Source organism: Saccostrea cucullata, unplaced genomic scaffold (genome assembly GCF_032062105.1).
Source record: "Saccostrea cucullata isolate Sc308-1 unplaced genomic scaffold, CSIRO_AGI_Scuc_v1 ctg6262, whole genome shotgun sequence".
NCBI lineage: Eukaryota > Metazoa > Mollusca > Bivalvia > Ostreida > Ostreidae > Saccostrea > Saccostrea cuccullata.
In genome coordinates, this window is record NW_026937722.1 from 3,712 (window position 1) to 27,132 (window position 23,421).

At 31.1% G+C, this 23,421-nt stretch overlaps 1 long non-coding RNA gene across 1 annotated transcript; it reads right to left on the bottom strand.

The window, feature by feature from the left end:
* Positions 1-543: 543 nt before the first annotated feature.
* LOC134248726 (uncharacterized) lies at positions 544-5,680 on the bottom strand. The gene is made up of 3 exons (XR_009988113.1): positions 5,569-5,680; positions 3,396-3,455; positions 544-1,101 (listed from the first exon to the last, which is right to left on the bottom strand). It is a non-coding gene; the product is annotated as an uncharacterized LOC134248726 (long non-coding RNA).
* Between the last annotated feature and the right edge of the window lie 17,741 nt (positions 5,681-23,421).

Genomic DNA, 23,421 nt, shown 5'->3' on the forward strand with positions numbered 1-23,421 from the left:
CTACTGAAACTCTGCGGAAACTTAAGGTTACTAATAGTTTCTGCAAAGTTTCAGTGCGGAAACTTCAAGTTTCATCAAGTTTCCGCAGTGCGGAAACCAAAGGTGTCCACGAATCCAAATAGTTTCCGCAACTGAAACTTGCTGAAACTTGAGGTATACGCAAGGTTTCAGCATGCGTATACTGTTGAAATACATATGGTGTACCATAGGTTTCCGCAACTGAAACTTGATGTATACGCAAGGTTTCAGTATGCGTATACGGTTGAAATACATATGGTTTACCAATGGTTTCCGCAAAAGAAACTTGCTGAAACTTGAGGTATACGCAAGGTTTCAGTATGCGTTTACAATATTGATATACATAGGGTATACTATAGGTTTCCGCAACGGAAACTGTAGTATTGACTACACAATTTAGCCCTGGTTTTCAAACAAAAGTCATTTTCCCTCTGAATTCTCATATTGGAAAAAACAACAACACACTAACACTAGTTATCAAAGAATATTTTTATGTTATTATCAACATTTACATACATCGGGTTGAACATTTATTTTCTCTTGCATCATAAACATTTTTACAGCTAAGTCCGAGCCCTCAAGTCACGACAGGGGGACAGAGAAAATCTGCAATTAATGATGTCTCATACATCAGAGATATAATCTTGCGAGAGGAACTTAGAACTGCATTACTTCAATAAATCAACTAAACCTGAATTCGGTTTATGCAAGTCTAGTATAATCAAGGAAATGTAAAATTACTTGGTATAATAAATGCACAAGTTCACATCAAAAGTAGCCAATAAGCACCAAGGTGGATTCCTTTGTTTAAAATTCAGTTTGTAGTCCATCATCAACCAACAGAAAAGTCCTTGAGTAGTTCTCATTTTTTGATGACCCACTTACACTTATCATGCTTATGCTAGTGGTGGCTGCATGTTTTCGGAACTGTGCAACACATCACTGTAGTCTGCATGTATGACCTGTTCCAGTTTCAGTCGACTTTAAAAATATCAATGCTTGAGTACAGAGAGACTTGTTTTCATCCTTGGAGAAATGATATCATGTTCAAGTTGGATTGATCTGCTCATCAGTTACTTCAACCTATTGATAATATATATAAATATAGTTTAACAAAATCCCAGTCTAAATAAAACAACATGTTAGATCCTCTCGCATACTCGCTACAGAACATCTAACAACATCCCATAGAAGGTCACGTCAGATGTCAAATACGGAACAACTCTAGACTTATTCATTCCAATATATGAAAAACAATAATTTTGCAGTTGACTATAAGATTGGTTAATAGAATTTGACCTCTGACGTGACTCTACAGGATGTTGTTAGATTTAGGCAGTATCTAACATTTAATATTAATTGTATTGACAAAGTCCCTATTGCTGTTCTAGTACAAGCCTTTGCTTGATTAATTTCACATTTTAAGCATCTTTAGCCGGGCTTATTGCTCAAAGAGCAATTGCCGGCTTATGTGATCCTGTTCAAGGCAGGATGTTAACCCAATAGTCGCTATTTTAAAGTTATGTGCAAAAATTTAGTTCTGACGCTCAACCGCTTTTGAGATACATGTAATACAAACGCTAAATAAAGTAACAAAAATAAAACGAAGTTTTATCTATATAAAATAAACATTAGTAGTAATGACTTTGAAAACTTCATAAGTCAAAGAACATAGTTTATTGGCATAAGGATTTTTGATAATCATTGTTACCATAGTTCTCTACACAAACGAGGTAAAGCAGGAGAGGGAACCAGACTGGCCTGTTTGTTTACATTCAGCTGCGGTATCAGATCAAGATTGAAAAACTCACTGTCAGAGTCTTATCATTTTTATTGATAGTTTTGAAATAATTTTTCATCAGAACATAAACGTGATTCATGTAAAAAATCCATTATACTCTGTAAATGAGCCCGGCTCTCTGTACTTTTGAGTACTTTGATTTTTATCAGAATGATTTAAAATGAAATCTTAAAATTTATCATGTGTAAAATATCATTAAGACGTTCCTCAAAATCTGTTTTGTACATCTTCATAATGTATGAAAAATATTCAAAATTCTAATAACATTCTTATTTCTAAACCAGTTTCTAAACGTTTTTAAAAAATCCAAACCCTTAAACATTTGAAACTGGAAAATTATTTTTCTTCCCCAAAGGATTATATAAGAAAAACTACCCGTGGTATCTTGCAGAAATGCTTGGTAAGGTACCTCAATTTTTTGTGAGTAAACATGTTTAAGTAACAATACTTCAATGACAAACTCCTAGAAAAATTGATCTATTATTAAGGAACGTCTCGTCTGTCCTTAAAGTTGCCTCTTTTAAACACTTGACTAGGGATAATGAAATAAACAAACTTGAATTTATTTAAATGTACCTGAATATGTATGTATAGATTTGTTCCTGATTTTCAGAATAAATTAAGGGATTTTCTTTCATTCTACTTGTTCATCAAAATATTTTTTATTTGAATAACAACTAGAGGTTCATAGACCTAATAGGTATCATGTAACAACTTTCACTCCATTGAATTTGGTTCGTGTTTTAAACAAAAGGCCATGAAATTCCAAATTTTGAAAGATGCACCATTGTTTATCATAATTATACACTTAGCATGCTTACTTTGGTTACTCAATAACTAAAGGTGGATCAGAGTAATAAAGATAAAATGCAATTCCATTTTAAAACCACCAGTTGTGTACCCCACCCCACAGGAACCACTAACCCTTGGGCCACACATTTCAAAATTTTCTAAATGTTATCTTAAGTTTTATTTCATCATAAATAGTTGAATAATTCCAAAGAGCTATATGGATCAACCCTAGTATTAGAACCCCTGACCTTGGGGCCATGAATTTCATAATTATGGTAGATGACTCAGTGCTCATTACAATCATGCCAACAGTTTGACTGCTTGATGTCCAGGAGTAAAAAAAGCCATTTTGAAATTCCAAAATTTTGAAATTGGTTGAGCGGTTGCAAGGAAGAAGCTGAAAATGTTCATATGTTTAGGTCACCTGAATAAGGTGACCTAAAAATAGGCCTATTTATAAATACTTATTTTAAATAAATCACAGAATTTTAGAAGGTAGCTCACAAAATGAGACTTTCTAAGAAAATGTTAACATCCGTTAATTTGATGGAAATGCTGAACATATAAAGATATTATATAAAGCTTAAAAAGTAGAGGAAAGCAGCTTACACCCCCCTCCCCCACAACACACACACACAGTGACAACCACTGACTATGATAAATAGAGAGCTTTAAATTATACAGTGGGATTAAGAAAACAATAGAAAATAAAAACATAAGCTTTGTGCTTTAGTCCTTAATTTCCTAAAATAGAGATACATAAGTTCTTACTACTAAAACATACTTTTTAACAGAAGTATTTTTCATCCTCTCTTATTTTTCAGATGATTTGTTCCATGGATATCTGAAATTAAAATAGATCGAGTTAGTACAATACCGTACAGTAATAACTTTTTTGTTTTTAGCATGAGCTCAGAAAAGTCCCAAAAAACACTTGCATGTCCATTTCCTTGCACCTGACATGCAGTGAAAATTCTAATGGAGTCAAAGGACACATGACAAAGAAAAAAAAATGACTGGAAATTGTCACAGTCACACTTTGGTCTAATTCTAAGTGGCAGTCCTATCAGGCTATCACAACCTCAAATTACAAGATCTTGAAATGCAATTATATCTGATAGTGAGAAAAATGAAATAAGTTATAATTTTCCATAAAAGCAAGACTACATCTAAATTATGTTTGTTTAAGATATGTAGGCCTTCTCCATGTTCTCCGATTCAAAATTATAATTCATTTGATAATTTATTTTATTTAATATTCTATTTTACATCAAGGGAAAATCATTTGTATAATAAGACAAAACTAGGACTCTTCAGTGGCCATTGTTGAAAACTGATTTAATTAGTGATAGAAATATGGCAAATGGTAAACAGCTATAAACAGAGAGATTACAAAAGTCTTATTTGTGTATCAGTAATTTTATCAAGTCAATAAAATTTAGAGATCATAAAAGTATTATGTCAAATTTTCATAATGGGTCACATTGACAGTTGTTAGAGCGACACGCCTAGAGTTGGGGAGTAAGAGCTGATTCCTACATCATGGGTCTGAATCCGTGTAGTACATAGAGACTGGTCCCTCGGATGAGACTGTGTTGGTGACGTGTCCAAATTAATTAATAAAAAGTTCTCTAAAGGGTAACAAATAAATACAAGTATATGACCTTATAATGAATCAATACATATAATACATTCTAGATCATAATACATACTTCAGGTAAGGCCTAAAGAAAAAATATGTTTGTTTCCTGTAACCCGACCGTCCCATTCAAATTATCCCCGGGTGGATTTTTTTTTTCTGACAAATGGCAAAACTCGTTTGATCAACCAGCTTATTCCATTTATTAAATTAAAAAAAAATAGCTTGTAGCTTAATTTGAGACATAAAATATGTCAACTTAGCGTACATTTACCTTGAATATAAAGAGTAATCATTATTGTAACAACAGTTTCCCCCTACAACTTTCTGAAGTTCGTTTTCTGCCGCTTGGCAGCCATTTTGGATGCCATGTTGGGTGTCCACTGTAAATATAACACCTGGTATTTTCGGTCCGGGGATGTTTGACCATTCATAAGCAAAAAAAAAAAAAAAAAAAAAAAAGAATTTCCGACCTACCGACCCTTGATTTTTTGGGAATGTTACAGGAAACAAACTTATTTTTTTTTTAAGCCTAAATACTGTTCTGTTCATATCTGATCAAGAGAATCATTTTTATGGTTGTGATTTCTGATGTATTTAGAAACTGCACCACATTTAATACACAAGGTACGTACAATAAAAACATGGTATTTCTAATGAACAATTACACCATGCACACTACCGGTAAATCAAATTTTAGGTTGCTAAAATAGTGTTAATTGTTTCATATAGATCAAAACATGCACATGTGTAAGCATGAAATTACAATTGATCTCTTAATTTAAAATAAGTATCATTTTAACATTTTACTTTTAATTAATCATAATTATGCCTTGTAAGAAAAGATGTTTATGTATCTTTGTGTATAACTATTTTGTTCACGTACGACAATGTTTCAAAATCATAATGTATGGTATGAAACTTAATAAAATACTTCAACTTGAATAATGTGAGGCATTCTAAAAATTATCAAGTCACTTTCCCATGTTTCCCAAAATCTATCTCACTATCCCAAAATCTGCAAGTTCTCGGGAATTTTACTTTCATGACTATACAACATGTACAAATTGGCATTTCACAGTGAAACAATACTACACAATGGCATTCTCCCAACATGATGCCCTCGAACATGTCTAATATTTACGATTCTAGACTGCATGTATGTTAAAAATATATTCAACCCCTTCCTCGGCTGTGCAGCACAGTCTTCCATCAATAATAAATACAATTCAGCAAAAAATAAATGTAGGATTCAAGAAACTACTCCTGCGAATAACAATGAACACATCCAGCAGTTATAATGAACAACAAAGCTCACCTTTTCTGAAAGAACATAAGCGTGGGGGCAAATCTTTCGATTTTCCGAAAAAGTAAACACCGGATACAAGTTCATAACGATATTATCCTCTAAAACCAACCTACATTTAAAATTCCGGATTACTACAACACGTATTTCTTTTTTAAAACATGATCGGGACGATACAGAAAAACATTTCTAATAATCATACGAAAACAAGCAAGATAAATACAATGGTACAAAATGCATGCGGCCGTTTTAACAGCAATTAATTAATTATACGTATCACAACCTAAGCTGAGAATGATTTACAAGGCGCTTTTTCAAAATAATTATAACTGTACAATGGTCAATTTGAATTTTTGGAACGCGCCGTTTTGACCAAACTTTATTCTTACGATTGCAGTCAATAAAAACAAAAATAAAGGTGCTCTGAAGTGTAAAAAATAACTACCTGTATCTAATATGTCGTTTGAGGTGCCTTTCTTCTGTGTAGAGTCAAAAGATCTTCTCATCTCTGTTGTTTTTCTTGAGCAAGTTCTTGGTGTTTTCTTCGCCATTTTGTCCCTCTTTCTTCTACTAAAAATCTAACCAATGAGAGAGAAGCATTCTATCGCGATACGCCACCTAGTGATTGAATGTCAGTCTCTACCGAAAATTCACCTTAGTTTTTGCATTTCTCTTTTGGCAATATTTTATTTACGTTTTAATTTCAGACGTCCTTGCATTTATGACAACAGAATGAACAGTTTTAAATGCTTAAATAAAATTGATCATGGAATCGATGTGGGGTATAAAACCGTATTTAAAGTCCCTTATTATCATGATTATCATGTAATTGTTGAAACGGACTGTCCAGATTTTTACAAATAGATTGAAAATCATATACCTACATAGATTATTATGTAAAAAAAACGTATACAAGTCAACATAGTTATGTTGATGGCATATTATCCACAAACAAGAGCGATTTTACATGTAACCCCCCCCCCCCTTCTAGTAAGCGATACGAACTAGCTGGTTAAAACTTTATCACAAGTCTGCAAATTCATGTTTATATATTTTTTAAAAGTCTTAATCTATGGGATACATTTTTATTTGTGTCCTAAAATAGAATAGATAAATTAACAAAGTACATGTAAGTTTATAATCATTGTCATATAGTGAATTATATAATGATTAATTCTTGACCTTCGTAACTTAAATAAAACGAAGAAAAAAATTACAAACTACTCGTATATTAGAATGTGTTGTATGAGTCTCTCTCTCTCTCTCTCTTTCTCTCTCTCTCTCTCTCTGGTATTGCTTTTTATACCTTTGTGAAACTCAAAAGCAAAATTGGGGTTATAAGAATTATTAATCAATTGTTAAAGATTTCCATCTCAGAAAATATCTACATGTACAATTAAGTCTATATGTTAACTAAGAATTTCCTGTCACAGGTTAGAAATTGAAGTGGCCAGATTTACCAATATTTCTCGAGAAGATCGATTATGTAGATGTAATTCCAACAGTATAAATGATAATCAAAATTCATTTTTTATAACACGGTCATGTAAAAAAGATGATCATCAAAGAAAAAAAATTCATTCCATTTATAGTAAATAGCGCTACTTCTCAGCATAAGATGATGAACAAAAAATTATTGGTTATTACTCAATACAAAAGAGCAAATTTATAAATGATATATGTAATAGTAGTCATAGTCCTTTACACATGTCATGTATATTGTTGTTTACTAAATGTATTTATCTTTTCTTTTTTTTTTATCTTTTCCTTATTATTGTAATAACCTCACACTTTTCTGTTTTGGACTCTAAATTAGAAATAAAACGTTGTTTTATTGTGTACTTACAAATAACCTACAGAAAAAAGTTATGAAATAAAATTCATAGACTTTGTTTTCATTAGGTTGCGTGTCATCGATCTCTAAATATTTTCAATATTTGAAGTTTACAATGGTGGCAAACAAGGAATACCATTAATTGTCGATTTCTTTGTGATTGCCGATTTCTTTGTGGAGAAATTGTAAAATAATACTGAATTTTTTAAAATAGTCTAATGAACTAGCAAATATTCTCCTTACCTGTAAATTAGTTTTATTATTTATTAGATTGATCTATAGATAAATATCTTAGAGGTTTTCCCTTTTTTTTCTTCTTTTAATCACCAACACATAATAAACATAATAGCTTATATGAAACATTTTATATAAAATATTTTATAAAACAATCTTATTTGTTTGATTTTAGGTGAAGTTTTATTTATATAGAGTGTGTGGTTTTGTTTTGTTTTTTTTTTTTTTTGAATTTTTAAAATTTGAATTCAGACACCTTGGGGTAATTACTAGTGACTATACTGTGTATACCATGTACTGCATGTATATATTACGTCTGGTCACAGCCCATTGTTCCTCTAAGGTAGAAAAACCTCTCAATCCACATAGAATATACAAAAAATACACCAACACGGTAGCAGGTGTCTTCGCGACACGTGTCTCCCCACCTGTGGCACGTGAGGACAGGTGCCCGCGAGTGGGGTTCAAAGAAAAGGATTGAAAATTTGATCAACTTACATACTACTTTTATTAAAAAAAAAGTGTTTTCTAAATCACAAATTTAGCACATTATACATCTCAATACGAATATAATTGAACATATTACTATAAAGTAAAGGTACCGCGTTTTCAGTAATATTGCATTAATTAACATCACGAAAGCAAGATATTTGAAAAAATAAATAAATAAAAAAGCCTACACATAATATGCAATGTAATTAAGTGAGATTTTCCATTCGCTCCCAGGGTATTGTTTCACAAAAACAGACTTTTTACATTAATAAGTCTTCTTCGTGCGAATAAGCATTTGGGTAACAAATGAGACGATTTAATTTTAATTAGATTGACATAATATGCTGCAGATCTTAAGAACCATGGCATCAAATGTTCAGGACATGTTTTCTTGCAATATTTACCCACGGCTTTCGAATAAGGTTAACGCCTGTTAAACGAATAAAATGTATTCATGAGAACGGAGATAAAAATACATATATGTAGATATTAAATAAACATGATCAATGTAATTATAAATAAAACAAGTAACTATTGCACTATGTATCTTATGTCGAACACTGAATAGTAAAAAAAAGGCTTCCTAGTCAGTATTTGTTGGTAACAAATTGAATTATTGAAATGATATCCATTCAGGAATATAGATACATGTAAAGGGAAAAAATGCAAAACTTGCTATCAGATAATGTAAACGTTCGCTCTCGTAATTATCTGTATTTCATGCACCATGAAGACACACTAATTTTCTTTTTTAAACAAATTAACATTGAATGTAATTGTAGACAGAGGAACCTCCATATATAACCTTTTGATTTGTTCTCATACGGAAGTAATATTTTGTGAAAATAATGTATGTTATGAAAAGAATTAATTCCCGAGGGGAAGTCTCGAGTTGGGTAATGTAGAAAATCCTGTTTAGAAATGATATTTTTTTATTCCGGCACAATATGAAATAAATTAATATGAAGCAAGGATCTTGTATAAAGTGCTTATCATTGATATCAATATCGGTATGCGTAAGTTTACACAGAGCACATCTCAAAATCTGAATATGAACTAGTAGATATTTAAAAATGAAACCATTTTTTAAAATGTATAAGTAAATAAAAATAAGATATGAGTTGATTTTTCTACCCTTTTGAAAAAAAAATATATATAATAAAAAGCAGTTTCAGTTCGGTTTCAGCATGCAAAAACCATACAGAATACCAGAACCATACCACATACCAGAATCAAAATCAATAGTAAAGATAATATGAGTTGATTTTTCTACCCTTTTGAAAAAAAAAATAATAGAAAAAGTTTCAGTTCGGTTTCAGCATGCGGAAACCATATGGAATCGAAATCAATAGTAAAAAAATCATTTGAGTTGATTTTTTACCCATTTGAAAAAAAAAGAAAAGAAAAAGTTTCAGTTCGGTTTCAGCATGCGGAAACCATATGGAATCGAAATCAATAGTTTCCGGAAACTGAAACCTACTGAAACTAAAAAGTATCGTTAAATTGACATTCCATTAAACTTTACATTGGTTTCCGTTTTGCGGAAACTATTTGGAAACAAACCTAATAGTTTCAGCATACGGAAACCCTACAGAAACTTGCTGAAACTATTATATAGTTTCCGCATTGCGGAAACCATACAGGAAATTTCAACGCCAAGTTTCAGCAAGGTTTCCATATAGTTTCAGTTTTGTGGAAACTGGACTTTTCACCCAGTGTTTAATATTTAAAATTCATTAAGTTTGGATTGATGAAAAAAAGATTCATTGTGGAGTTTTGTTTTTAAATCATAACATGTCTCTAATTGTACAATGGTTATTTTTGTCTTTCGCGCATGATAATCAATAACCATCTTTTAAATATGGTTTGGGTAAAATCAATAATTTCAATAAGTGGTATCATGAAAACTTCAAACAATACAAATATGTGACGCGCCAAGCAAAAACCTCCCTTATCTCTATTATGACGTAACGTTAAAAGACGCGTCTAAAGTCAATAAGGTAAAAGCGACGTAAAAACGCCTCCTCAAGAAAAAAAAACAAAACAAAAACTCTCCTGTGCAAAACCCGTAAGGCCGTTTTTAAAACGGAGTTTGTTTGCCGTCTTTCTATTCACTTTACGAAATATTGCGCCGGTAGGTAGGTCGAATTTTTTTGTCGGAAATGTTCAATATTGAATAAAGGCGTTTCTTAAAAAAAAAGTTGTTGATTGGATGAGAAAATTCCGGAATGAATAACTTGGAGGTTTTAAAAAGTCATCTTAAAATGTCAAACAAAGAAGATTTAAAGAATTTTAAATTCAAGCTGCTAATTTCCAGCTGTTTTATCGTGATGCACATGCAAGAAAAATTATACAGGAGCATTAAACTAGGTAAAGTATCTTTTTTGAAATAGCGAGGCAATGAAAATTGACCTGAATTACCTCTCGCATCTACCCAATTTATAACGCGGTGGTTTATGTATTAAAAAAAATCGCACAAAAATTGTACAATATTGAAATGTTACGTCAGGCGAATCAATGTGTTTTTTATGCAAGTGATTGTGAAATAGCTAACCCAATTTTTTATGCAATAAAAAGTAATTTCTTAATCCAATGAAATACCATGTTATAAGAAAAATACAGCGTCTTTGTTGCATTTTTCTGTGCAATTAATAAGAACTGTACATAATCTTTGATAGCTTGTCAAGGATATTGATAAATACATGAAGTGAATATTAGTTTAAAAATGTCATTCTCCATAGATACGACGCAGAGTACTGTAGAAGTACTTTTTTTCCGCGTTGTATTAATTTACGCTATGTACGCGGCCACAAATTTTCTGCGGAAATCTGTCCAAGCGTACTCAATATAAATGTAAGGCATATAGTGACAGTATAGAAAATCCGCGTAATTTTCTGCCCGCGGATTAAACGGAAATTGAGATTCCGCGGAATTATGACCCCGTGGAAAAAAGTACGTCTACAGTATTTGACTTGGCCACTTCTTATGGAATTTGTTTTTAGCTGTTGATTTAAAATGAATATTTTGAAGAAAGAGCTTTTGAGGTTCTCAATTTATCATGTTTTTTTTTAACACTTTCTCATGTATTATACGCAAATTTAGGAAAAATTCTCCCCCGTTCTGCTGTGTCTTCTCTATCTCTTTGGAGACTTGTAAATTTTGTCGTGAATATATACAGTACAGATGCTCGCATACATTGTACAGTGATTGTCCCACTTTCTGCGATATTTTATGATTGAGAATAAAACAGATTGACATATGTTTATCGACATTTCTGGGGAAAAATTTAAACATTCCGTTATTTTGCTTCACTGTTATGTATTCATAACCCGTTTGTTGAGGTTACATGATACATCGCTAAAATTTTTATAAGTATAATACAAATAAATACAAAATGTTTGAACACTTTGAAAGCATTCCAACCTATTATTATTTTACATAGGCGTCGGAACTGGGGGGGGGGGGGGGGGGGGGAGCTGGAGGGGGCTTACTCCCTTTTTTTCTAAATATATACTTAGTATAGACATTGAACATCGCTGCGTAGATTTAGCCCCCCCACCCCAACTTTCCACAGACAAGTTGCAGTATAGGTTATACATAGCCCTTTTTTTGCTTGTCAGTTTTTTTTTTGAAGGTTTAATAATTTTTTTTTACACTTAGCCCCCCCTCTTTTCAATTTGCTTCCGACGCCAATGCTTTAAGCATGATTTTTCTACCAAAGAAGAAAAAATAAGGTGAAGAGGTGACTTTTACGTTTTGGATTCCTGAAAACAACATAATGTTACGCAGTCACCGGTGCTTATTAAGCCCTTTGAACTGAGAACAGAATAACAGTTTACATTAAACATTTAAGAATTATAAATTTTCATTTTAATGATTTTATTAAAACCTTCACTATTAAGGATTTATTTAACCTGTTATAATTATTTTCCCGACAAAGATTTTACTACTAACATTTTATAATTTCACATCTACCTTGGAAAATAATAATCTTGTTTCCTTCTGTTGAATTGTTAATGCAGTTCGATGTTTCAAAGTTTGCTACCAGTTACACGTGATTTAATATATACATGTAACAAATTAAAACAATTTCAATAGTTTTCCTAACCCATGGGTTATCTCGTCTTGTGATAAGTAAAGACAAGATCACCCGTGGGTTTCCGACGATGCATACATGCCTACATGTACATACGTATATGTGGCAAACACGTATGGCAAAATTATCAAAACGCTTTACGTTTTAAGAAAATAAATTCATTGTTACAATTTAAGATTGCACATGTATGCCTTGTTCTTGTCAAAGTCAATAAAGAACTTGTCTAATATTAGTTCAAGTAATTTTTCAAGCGTGAATGTCCATAGCCAAGATAGATGAGTGCCCCCCCCCCTTACGATAATGGTAGAATATGAAGAATATTATACCCATTCTCTTACTTTCTGTTGCAATTTTTAACATGCATGTTTTAAACAATACTAAAAAGCAACAAATATTTGATATGATTAAAATAAATCATAATGTGTGCATGTTCTTTCTCAAGAAGGTAACGGTAAAGTTTAGGTCAGACCTTATAGCCCATGTCTAGAAATGAATGTAAATGAAGTTGTCGAGTTTGTTACTTGTGGGATTAATGTATATTCTGGTATTGTGGTTTGTTATTCGGTTAGTATACAATAATCGGTCAGATACAATAATCTATCAGAATTAATTCATTATCATCCTCATTAATGCATATAAATTGCAGAGTTTCTTTTTCAAACCATATTTTTAAAAATATACACATATTTTTTATTGGATGGGGGTGGTGTTACATTCTGATTTACTGAAAAGTATGCAAACTCATTTAGTTACGAAATGATTCTAAGCATATTTCTTTTCAATAATTTAAGCATAAATATAAAATAAGAAACGGAGGGCCATGAAAAATTAATCAAATGTTTAAAGATTTACAAGTACATGTAATAATGGTTTAAACTTTAATTTAACACTTTAAAATTTGATGACCAAATCTTAATTGTTTTTGATTTGAACACGCATTTATTGAGATATGCAAAAGGATTACAAGTTCCTCATGTGAATTATAGACCGATTTCATAACGACATCCAAAGAAGAAAATGATCGAACTCTACTACAAGAGACAAATACAATTTATTCCTGGAAGCGGAATATCTTATCAATTAGCCAAAAAGTCTTCAGATATGATGCATATTTTTTTCCCGTAGTGAAACATTCGAAACTAAAACATGTAAATACATATAGTGAACGTGGTAAAAAAAAAATGTGGTATCCTTTAGATGAAAAAAAAAAAACCTGTCGCACTCTATAAAATTCAGGTATTTAAAACGTAAACTATGACAAAGATAACTACTTTGATAGTGTAAAAGAGACAATTAAGTGCCTCTGCTTAATTGGGGTTGAACCCGAGGCCTCTGGCTTACCAGTCCAGTGCTCTACAAATGAGATGAAATCTAAATTTTGCTTATTTTTTTTTACTGTTGTCTGCCATTTTCTTGCATTAAAAAAGACTTAAATTGTAATAGCTTTTAGAAGAAGAGAAGATTTTTGATTCGAGTAAAGTTTTGTTCGTTTACCCTTATCAATCATATCGGTACCCCCCCCCCCCCCCCCCCCACCCCACTCTTTTCATTTTTCAAAGGTATAGTTTACAATGTTTATATTTATCATTACGATTAAAAATCTTAATTATTGATATTTTTAAGGGAATCAAATCAAATTTTGAAAATATATATCATCAAATTATTATTTAGCTTCACGTTATTTTACGATTTTACGTTATGAAAATTCATGAAGTTACGCACGCGTACAATGTACGTCAAAGTAAATATTCCAAGTTTGTCGTGCGATATTTTATACATTTATACACAGAAATATATATCATGTTATACATCAAATGAAAGAGAAAGAAAAACTCTACAAGAATCAATAAAAAACTGAAAATGTCAAAATTCATCGTTAAGGGAGGTTTTTGCTTGGCGCGTCACATATGTGAACAAGACAGTGACACAGACCCCTGTAAATTCCAGAGATGGGATCGGGCGTCTGATAGGAGGAAGCATCCCCTTTTTATAGGTCGCACCCGCCAGCAGCCCTATGCAGTGATCAAGCACACGGAGCATTAAAAGAAACCCAATAAAAATAAACTTAGCTATTCAGAATTCCAAAGTTTTGTCACACTTAAGCAGGTAGTAACGTTACTTTAATATTATTTAGGTCATATAATTATATGCATCAAAGCCAATTTAGATTTTAAAAAGATATATATATATATATCTATTAAGTCTACAATCAAAACAACTGTGTTGTGATCATCTTTCCATTTCATATTGACGCGCCCTTCACGAGAATGTATAATAATATGAATGCGGTTGAATTGTCCAAGTGTCCAATTTTATTATAATGTTTTAGAGTTATCTCTAATCATTTTCTGTTTTATTTTGCTTATTACACAGGAACTTAATAAATGACATAAAATTTTGATATTATAGTCGCATTGTCTCCAATAGTAAACGGCAGTCAACAAATCAGCAAAGACGTATTAAAATCATTCATAATTCATTTTCCGATCATGACAAGGCGCTAACAGCGGTTGTGACCGGTCAACAGGGGATGCTCAGTCCTCCATGACACCTGATCCCACCTCTGATGTTTTGGAGGTCCACGTTTGCTCTGCTCCTATTTTGTATTGTTTTATGGACTTTTGAGCTTGAATACTGTTCGTTATCTCCATATGTTTCATTGTTAAAGAAATAGTTTCATTATACATGATGTATTAGTTAATTGAAATTGTCAATCGCTACCAGAGTAAACAGCATTTACATTTATGTCCTATATCTATCAACAGGTATTCAAAATATTCATTCAATAATGAAATAATTTACAATGTACCAGTACAATCCAATTTCATTTATTTTTAATCATCTATTTATATCCTCAACCCAACTTAGAAAAAGAAAATCGCTCGCGCGTTTTTAAGCAATATTTTTTCTAGAAAGAGGATACTAATGTAAAGTTGTAGAGAGATGGAATTTCAGCAGGAGCGTGTCAGTATCGTATAAATCCAAACATTCAATACATGCGAAGATTTATCTCTTCTATATTGAACTCTATAGTACGTAAAATGAATAAAGTACCATTATGATAGTGAAATTTAATATCTAAATCATGTATCAAACCTTTTAGATTGTGAAGTATTAATACAAAACAAGGTCTATCTTCAGAACAACAAAAATCTTCATTTATCATGCTCCATGTCATTTCTGATAAAAATCAGAAAATCGACAAATATGAATAGTAACGGTTAAATTAATAGACATATTGCAATGCTGTTTCAAAATTATCTAGCTGATACAGTTGTTTCTTGCCTATCTCTCTTTATCTCACTCCCTTTCTATCTCTCTCTAGTGAAAAATAAAATTATACGGCGACGCCGTTCAACCGAACTGTTTCTCACTATCACCTTTCTAATATGACAGTTCTTTATATTCTAGGAACTTTAATCTCAAACTACCTAAAAGGTATACAAACACTCTGTGTGTTCGTTTATCAAAACTTAAAAGCATTGGAACCGTTGTGAAGCAGAGTTCCATGATTTTGGCTGTGAATGATCTAAACTAAATAGTTATGAAATATTCCTACATGTACGTTTTTCATGATTACATTGATGTAAACAAATAATTTTTTTTATTTGTAAAAGCTTAGAGAAAACAAATAGAAAGTCAAAAAATAAATTTCATGAAACTAAATAAGACTTTAAAATGCTCCAAATAAACTTGTATGATAAAGAATATTTTCTTAAGAACCTACGTCGTATGACATCATGTGGTAAGTCTGTGCTAGATCCATTATGATGTCATAATTAATATAATATGACTTTTCTCGTACTTTACAGCTTCAATAAATATTGTAGACATAAAGCAATTAGAAATTCATGGAATACAATTTAAAATCACGCCAAAATATTCTTAATATGTACCTATATTCAATTTATATATTTTTGTTTCTAAAGCTAAATGACTTAATACAATTCTTAAATTGGAGAAACTTGAAGGCGCCTTTTATTTACTAGACATTGACTTAAATTGAACAAATCCAAAACTATTTCATGTGTCATGTATTGAAATTATACAACTTATAGTGATAATGTGAATAGAATGCAACTATTTTGAGGGAATTCAAAAAACCTAAGAAATCTTTAGTTGACAACTAAATAGAATATTTTCTTGATGAAATGTATTTTAGTCAAAAATGTGTCGAAGAATGTCTGTAAATGTTGTGATGTCTATCATGAAATGATGTGCATTCTTTTTCATAAGTAGATAGGAATTATTCATGTATATTTTTAATGATTGGTGTTTGTTTACAAATTGTCTATCTTTATGATCTTTTAAACAGAAAAACACTATTTTGTGACAATTTTTCGCATCGTAAATCTGAAAGTTTCCCCCAAACAGTCATTTAATGATTAAATCCTGTGTAAGTGCAAAAATGTCAAGAAAAGTAGAATTGGTAAATAACCTATGTCTCGTTAGTTTGTGTTGAAAGGTAAATATTTTAATCACTTTTTATAATCATTTGGATATGTTCATCATCATATTAAAGATTGGAAACTTTCTGACAAATACTTCTGAAAAAAATTACAAATTTAGTGTAGGAAATTGATTAATAAAAATAGACTTCATTTGCCTTTATTTTATTCAACGTGGATTTATCTTTTATGTCAATTGAATAAAAAAGAATTTATTATTGAGAAATATTGCTTAATACTGCTCAGTCAATAAAGTCCGTAAACGACAATGTTTAAAGAAGTTTTTTTTTATTTTTTCGTATTCTGTTTATGACAAGTACCCCTAAAAATGACTGACAATATGCAGTCGCAGTATGTAATTTCCATTCCAAGTTTCACAGGCTGCACTACATTTAATAATAAGGAAACATGTCATGTGTTTTTAAGTGATTGATAAGCAAGTGTTAATTTATCATTTTTGAGAAGTTTAAAATCTTGTGACCAAGACTTTTCCGACATAGGTTCAACCTTAAAGGATAATTATATGATATATAAATCTTGATAATGAGACTCGATTCATTGATTATTCAAACAAAAACAAAACCAAAAAGATCGATCTCATAAAAGAAAAGAATAAACGGAAAGAATAACGATGAATTTATCAAATAACCGTTAAATGCTCCAGAGAAATGCATTAAACCCATCCGCATGACTGTCATTTAAAACATGAAAGATGCAGAAAATACTTTTCATATGCATAATATATGAACAAATCGCGATCAGAAGTACATGCGACAAAACTCACCTAAAGTTTAATGTTCATCCATACTTTCTTTTGAGCATATTGAATGTGTTTTTATCATTCGAAAGGGTGCATTTGCAGACCCATATTGATCTTTGTATTTCGAAGCTAGATAAGATGACATAACAAAACAGAACATTGTGTAAAAATCATGAAAACTATAAATTGTAACAACAATTTCATCGCAATACGGAGTATTTCAACATAAAGAATCTTTTTTTAGTTTTTGTATAAGAAAAGACGAAGGATTGACAATATTTTTTTTATTTTATTAAATCTTAAAATGAAAACATCGACTCTGTCATCATTATTATTGATTATAAGTTACATGAAAAGAAAAATTAAAAGTTAATCTTTTTTTCATTAACTCTCATTGTGTATTTCTGTATTTTAATAGTCTGCCCATAGATAAACAAATACGCTTAAATTTTTTGATATAAAAAACCTTTAACAAAATGACACATTTCTAAGTTATATCTTAATTTATTAAGTAGATTTCAGTATCTAAATATTTCATTTATACAATCTTTCATTGTGTTGCACATTATATTCTGGGGACAGTTGTTTTTGATTTGAAAACATAAGCAGATATATATATTTATTATATACCTAATGTGTATCACCCAATTTTACTGTTGAATTTACGCTATCACGTGACGTCGTGATCTGATTTTCCGGATCACCAACATGTTGTTTTCTGAAACAATATCACCACTCTCTGAAACTGATGACGTAGTGCGCAGAAATATGACGTTATTTTTCTTGCGCGTTAAAAAGTCCCTTGTTATTATGCTTTGTTTTATGGATAAATGTCATGCAGTTGATTTCTGAAGTTTTCTTTTGCTATACTTTGCTAGTTATGAGGGGGTATATAATAAATTTATCATTATAACAGTAACTTGATCCGAAGAGCTGCATCACGTTTCGTTGACAGGCGTGGATCATCAGATCAAACTCGACGCTTCGCGTCTCGTTATATCTGATGATCCGCGCCTGTCAACTCGACGTGATACGACCCTTCGGATCAAGTTACTGTTATAATAATAATAATAATAATATATATATATATATATATATATATATATATATATATATATATATATATATATATATATATATCTTATCAACATATTAGTATTCTACTAAGCATTATATACTCAACAAAAAAAAGCATATCTAGATTAAAAATGATAATCTAAGTTTTCAGTTTAAACCTTAATTTTTAAAAATGATTTTAGAGAGTGTTACAAGTGTTAAAAATCAAATAAGTCCTATGTTCCAAATTCACAAGTTAAGTTGATGTCATTGTCATCGCCTATATATTCTAGAGGTATACGTCTTTACCAATCCATATGTCCTTTGCAACCTCTCAGTGCTAGTGGATTTCCAATTTGCGGACGTCGTGCACGAATACCAGCTACTCCCAGTCTCTAACGAACTATTTGTGTTTAATATGAGTGTTTATTGTGTCTCTAAATCAACAATTTCATTGAAAATAGACGCCTGATTCATAAAAAATCAAGCAAAACACTATTTTGATTAACATTACTAATCAAGGGAAATAATTCGCGGGTTTACTGCATAAAAATTCTTACGAGAAAACATATCCTGAAAATTTGATAAAATGTTCCTTAGAATTTAAAGCGTATCATCTGCATTTTTTATTAAATTTGCCTAAGTAGTTTTAATGTTATAGAACTGTAAACGCGGTATAGTTTTAAATACTTTTTGACGCCTTTACCATTGAAATGTATGGGAAAATGACGTTTTTAAGCCAATTTTGTGAAAATAGTTTCTTTTAAAAAGGTTGGATAACTTTTTAAAGACGTAGACGAATTATTCAGGAATTTCAAAATGTCAAATTGAGGTAAAATCAAAACCATTAATATAAAAAAATCAATATGTCTTCTCGCTAGATTTTTTGCTAAATAATTTCAAAGTTTTCTTTTAAAATGCTAAAATTTGGCGTTTATGGCGTAAGTAATATCTACAACGTCATTTGTTGAACGTAGTCACGTTTACATTAGGAGTATAAATATATTGACCTATAGAATATGCAAGAATTAAAAGGTGATATCGATACACACTTTAATTTTATTCATCAATTAATTTATTACGGAGACATATTAGGATGACCAGCAACTTATTTTCACTAGTTTTGTGAAATTCATATTCTGATCACAAAGTCAGAATGAACGGTATAAATAAGCCTCTCGTGCACCGACATTAACATGCAGCGACAATGTTCACCGCGAGTGAAAAATATTAGTACCTGTATTTTTAGAAAATGCATGGTCAATAGGATTTCGGGCATAAAACAAAAATTCGATCACTTTATTTGAAAACGGTAGGAATAAAATCTCTAGAATGAGTGGGTAGGGGGGAGGGGGGAGGTACCTGCAATGTTCTTTCTATATTAGTCGCAAGCTTTAATATATGGCTCTAAATTTCAAGCATTTTTTTTATTTCGAATTTTCTGATTTCAATACGCAAAATGTGAAACACTTGCATTTAGCTTTTATACATTGAGCTTTTGTCGTAAAAAATATTAGAAAAACATTATACTTGTAAATTGTTTACAGTGTTTTGTAAGTATTAAAATCCAGGTGTTTGAATAAATTTGATTTTTAAATGCAATTCACAATTTATTAGCAAGCAAAACAAGGCGAATGCACGAGATTTAAATACATAACAACCAAGCAATATTGCTAAAGATAATTTAAAAAAAACCAAGAAAATACTTGTAATTAAATATAACTTGTTTTTAGTGATGAGGATTAATTTCCATCCTGAAAAGTATACGAAAAGTATAAGTCAAGTTCCCCTGAGTTTCAAATAACGTGTGCAATACAATCCCACCGCAAAGCAATTTTTTTTATTCATGATCTAACTTTCTATCTGCAAGCCGTAACTTTTACGCTGATTTATTTTGATTGACTCTTAGCAGTTTAGTTACACTTCAAATATGATTTATTGCTTTCATTTGGTATTGTATTTAATAGCAATTCTCTGTAACCACTTAAACTTCGTTGCCACGCATGGTCACCGATTTTGATGAAACTTCACCCATGCTTAGTACTTGACAGCAGAAACAAATATCAAACAAAATTTTGTTGCTAAGTGTCTTGGTTGCTATGGCAACAGCCGGAAAAGTTTGAAAAATCAATATTTTCAGCCGCTTTAAATCTTGACTGTGGCTTAATAAAAACTAAAAAAAGCAAACAAACCATTCTCACAAAAACATGACACCTTGATGTCACTTATACTGTAAAGAAACTGTTTAGAATATATCTCTAAATAAATGGTAACCAAGGGTACATTTGGAATACATTTAAAATGCTGAAATATGCTGAAAAACACTCCGTATTCACTAATGGTAGGTGTTACATGCTTAAACTCAATCAACGACTTAAGAAAGACAATGAAAATGTTTGACCTTAAGTATATAAGTATAAGCAATATTATTCTATAAATAACTTTTATGGTTGCCATGGTAACACAGTGTAACCATGTAAAACCAGTAACTAAGATTGGGTTAATGCTACTGTCTTGAGGAAAAACATGAAAATTCAAGACTGGCAAATATGCATCCTTAGGACCTTGCAACACCAAAACCATAAGAAAATTGGGTATAATTGCTACTTTACAGTGTTACCATGGAAACAAAGTACCAGTGCTTAAAAGTGAATTATTTTTCGCTGCATTAAGAATTAAATTGCCATATAATCAAGAAACAAATTAAAGGACTCAGCTTGAATAGTACTTATTTGTTAGAACTGAAGTTGCATATCATATATTGATAAAATTTGATGAAGAAAACAACACTGTTGCTATGGTTACCAAGAAGGAAAAATGTTCGATTTTGTTAACTTTATATCAATATTAAACCCTGTGTGCCAACATCTTGCATCCACTTAGAGATTGGATGATAGTCAAAATTAAAAGTCAGGTAAGCTGTTAATAGATATCAATCATAAAAGTTTTGGGAATCTACATTTAAGGGTACGTATCCAAGGAAAGAAAATATTTTTCAGGTTTTTAAGCATACATTTTCTGCTTATTTCCATAGCAACGCTCTATTTAAAGAATCTAATCTGAATTTTTTCAAATGGGAAAACTAGGAGCACACCAACATCTTTAAAAATTGATCATAAGTTATGAGGAAATGTGCTTTTTTAAAAGATAGGATCAGATTTAAACATACAGAGTGTTACTTTGAAGGCTCTCTGTGGTATAAAAACCTTGGCAACCATTGGCAACCAAAATGAAATATCATATTTTGTTCTTGTTATATGTTTCAAGGCTCTTTTATTCTATTATTTGGTCGCATTTCATCCTATCATTGCCTTTTATTTTTACGTGTATGACTTTATAAAATTCAATGAATATTTTTTTTACTTTTGAATACTTTGTTACCATAGTAACGTTTGTAATAGTTGATTTACCAAACATGTTTATCAGGCATTTGAGACATCTGACCTTCAACTTTTGGAAACAGTCATTGCCAATTGTTTGCTTTGCCGCAAATGTTAACTATTGGGCTCTAAACATGTTAAAAAATGCCATTTTTCGAACTTAAAGACATGTTGCCATGGTAACTATCAAACATAGCAACCAATTTTCGCCTGATTTCAGTTTGGGGTATCAATGACATTTATCATAGAGAGTTTGGAGAAATTCTGAGACTATGCGTGCCACAGCTCCTATATAAAATTTCAAGTCATTACAGAGAATGGCTCTTAATTAGTCCTAAGACATTACATATAATCACACCAGAATTCAGACTGAAATTTAATTATTAAAAAATATGTACGAGGTTTACGTACAAAAGCATGCACTTTGTTTTAAATCTACTTTTAAATTCGTACAGACGAGAAGTCATTTGCAGAGAATTAAACGGGAAACAACGTGACGTTGCCTTTGTGACGTAACTGACGTCATAATCAAATGTGCACAAAACAACCGCTCGAATCGTCAAAATTGTGTACCAAAATTGATGACAAAAGCAAACCCGCGACCTACCTTAAGTTGATGTCATTGTCATCGCCTATATATTCTAGAGGTATACGTCTTTACCAATCCATATGTCCTTTGCAACCTCTCAGTGCTAGTGGATTTCCAATGTGCGGACGTCGTGCACGAATACCAGCTACTCCCAGTCTCTTACGAACAATTTGTGTTTAATATGAGTGTTTATTGTTTCTCTAAATCAACAATTTCATTGAAAATAGACGCCTGATTCATAAAAAATCAAGCAAAACACTATTTTGATTAACATTACTAATCAAGGGAAATAATTCAACAATTGGGATTTAAAAGCCCATGGTGTACTTGAAATAGGTCACATATATTTAATGATAAAAAAGTTGTTTCATATACTTTTTCAAAATTTCTTTGATGAGTTAAAATTATGCGTTTCTTTTTTTTTTGTTGAGTAGATAAGTTTATGCTAAGACATAAAATTTGTTTATAATTTTTCATGAATTATATATAAGCATTTATACGAAATTTAAACAATACTTCGGAAATAAAGTAAAAAAAAGTTTTATTTATAATTTTTTTTTTAAACACTAAGAATATATTATGTACGTGTATAAAATAAGACATTTTTGAGTATCGCTTGTTGTTCCGCGCTTCTCAGATCCCAAAGCAAAGGACCTAAGCTGGTTGTGCACAATCTACAGGGAAGAAAATATATCCCAAGTTTCTGATAGAATCTCTCATATTTCTCGAGTCGAACCCATTATTACTCTGAATTTGAAATGATTATTACGTTTTGGTAGAGTTTTATATGATTTAATCAAGTATTTTTGGGTCAAAATTTCTTTTACACGTTTCTGATTTCCGTTATAATCATCAGTTGGAATGTTAAAAATCAAGACTTGAACTAACGAAATTCTTTTCTAACCAGGGGACAGTTATAAAACTATAACTCACGGACTTGGTAGAAACCCCGATTTTGTTGTTGTTCAGTTAAAGA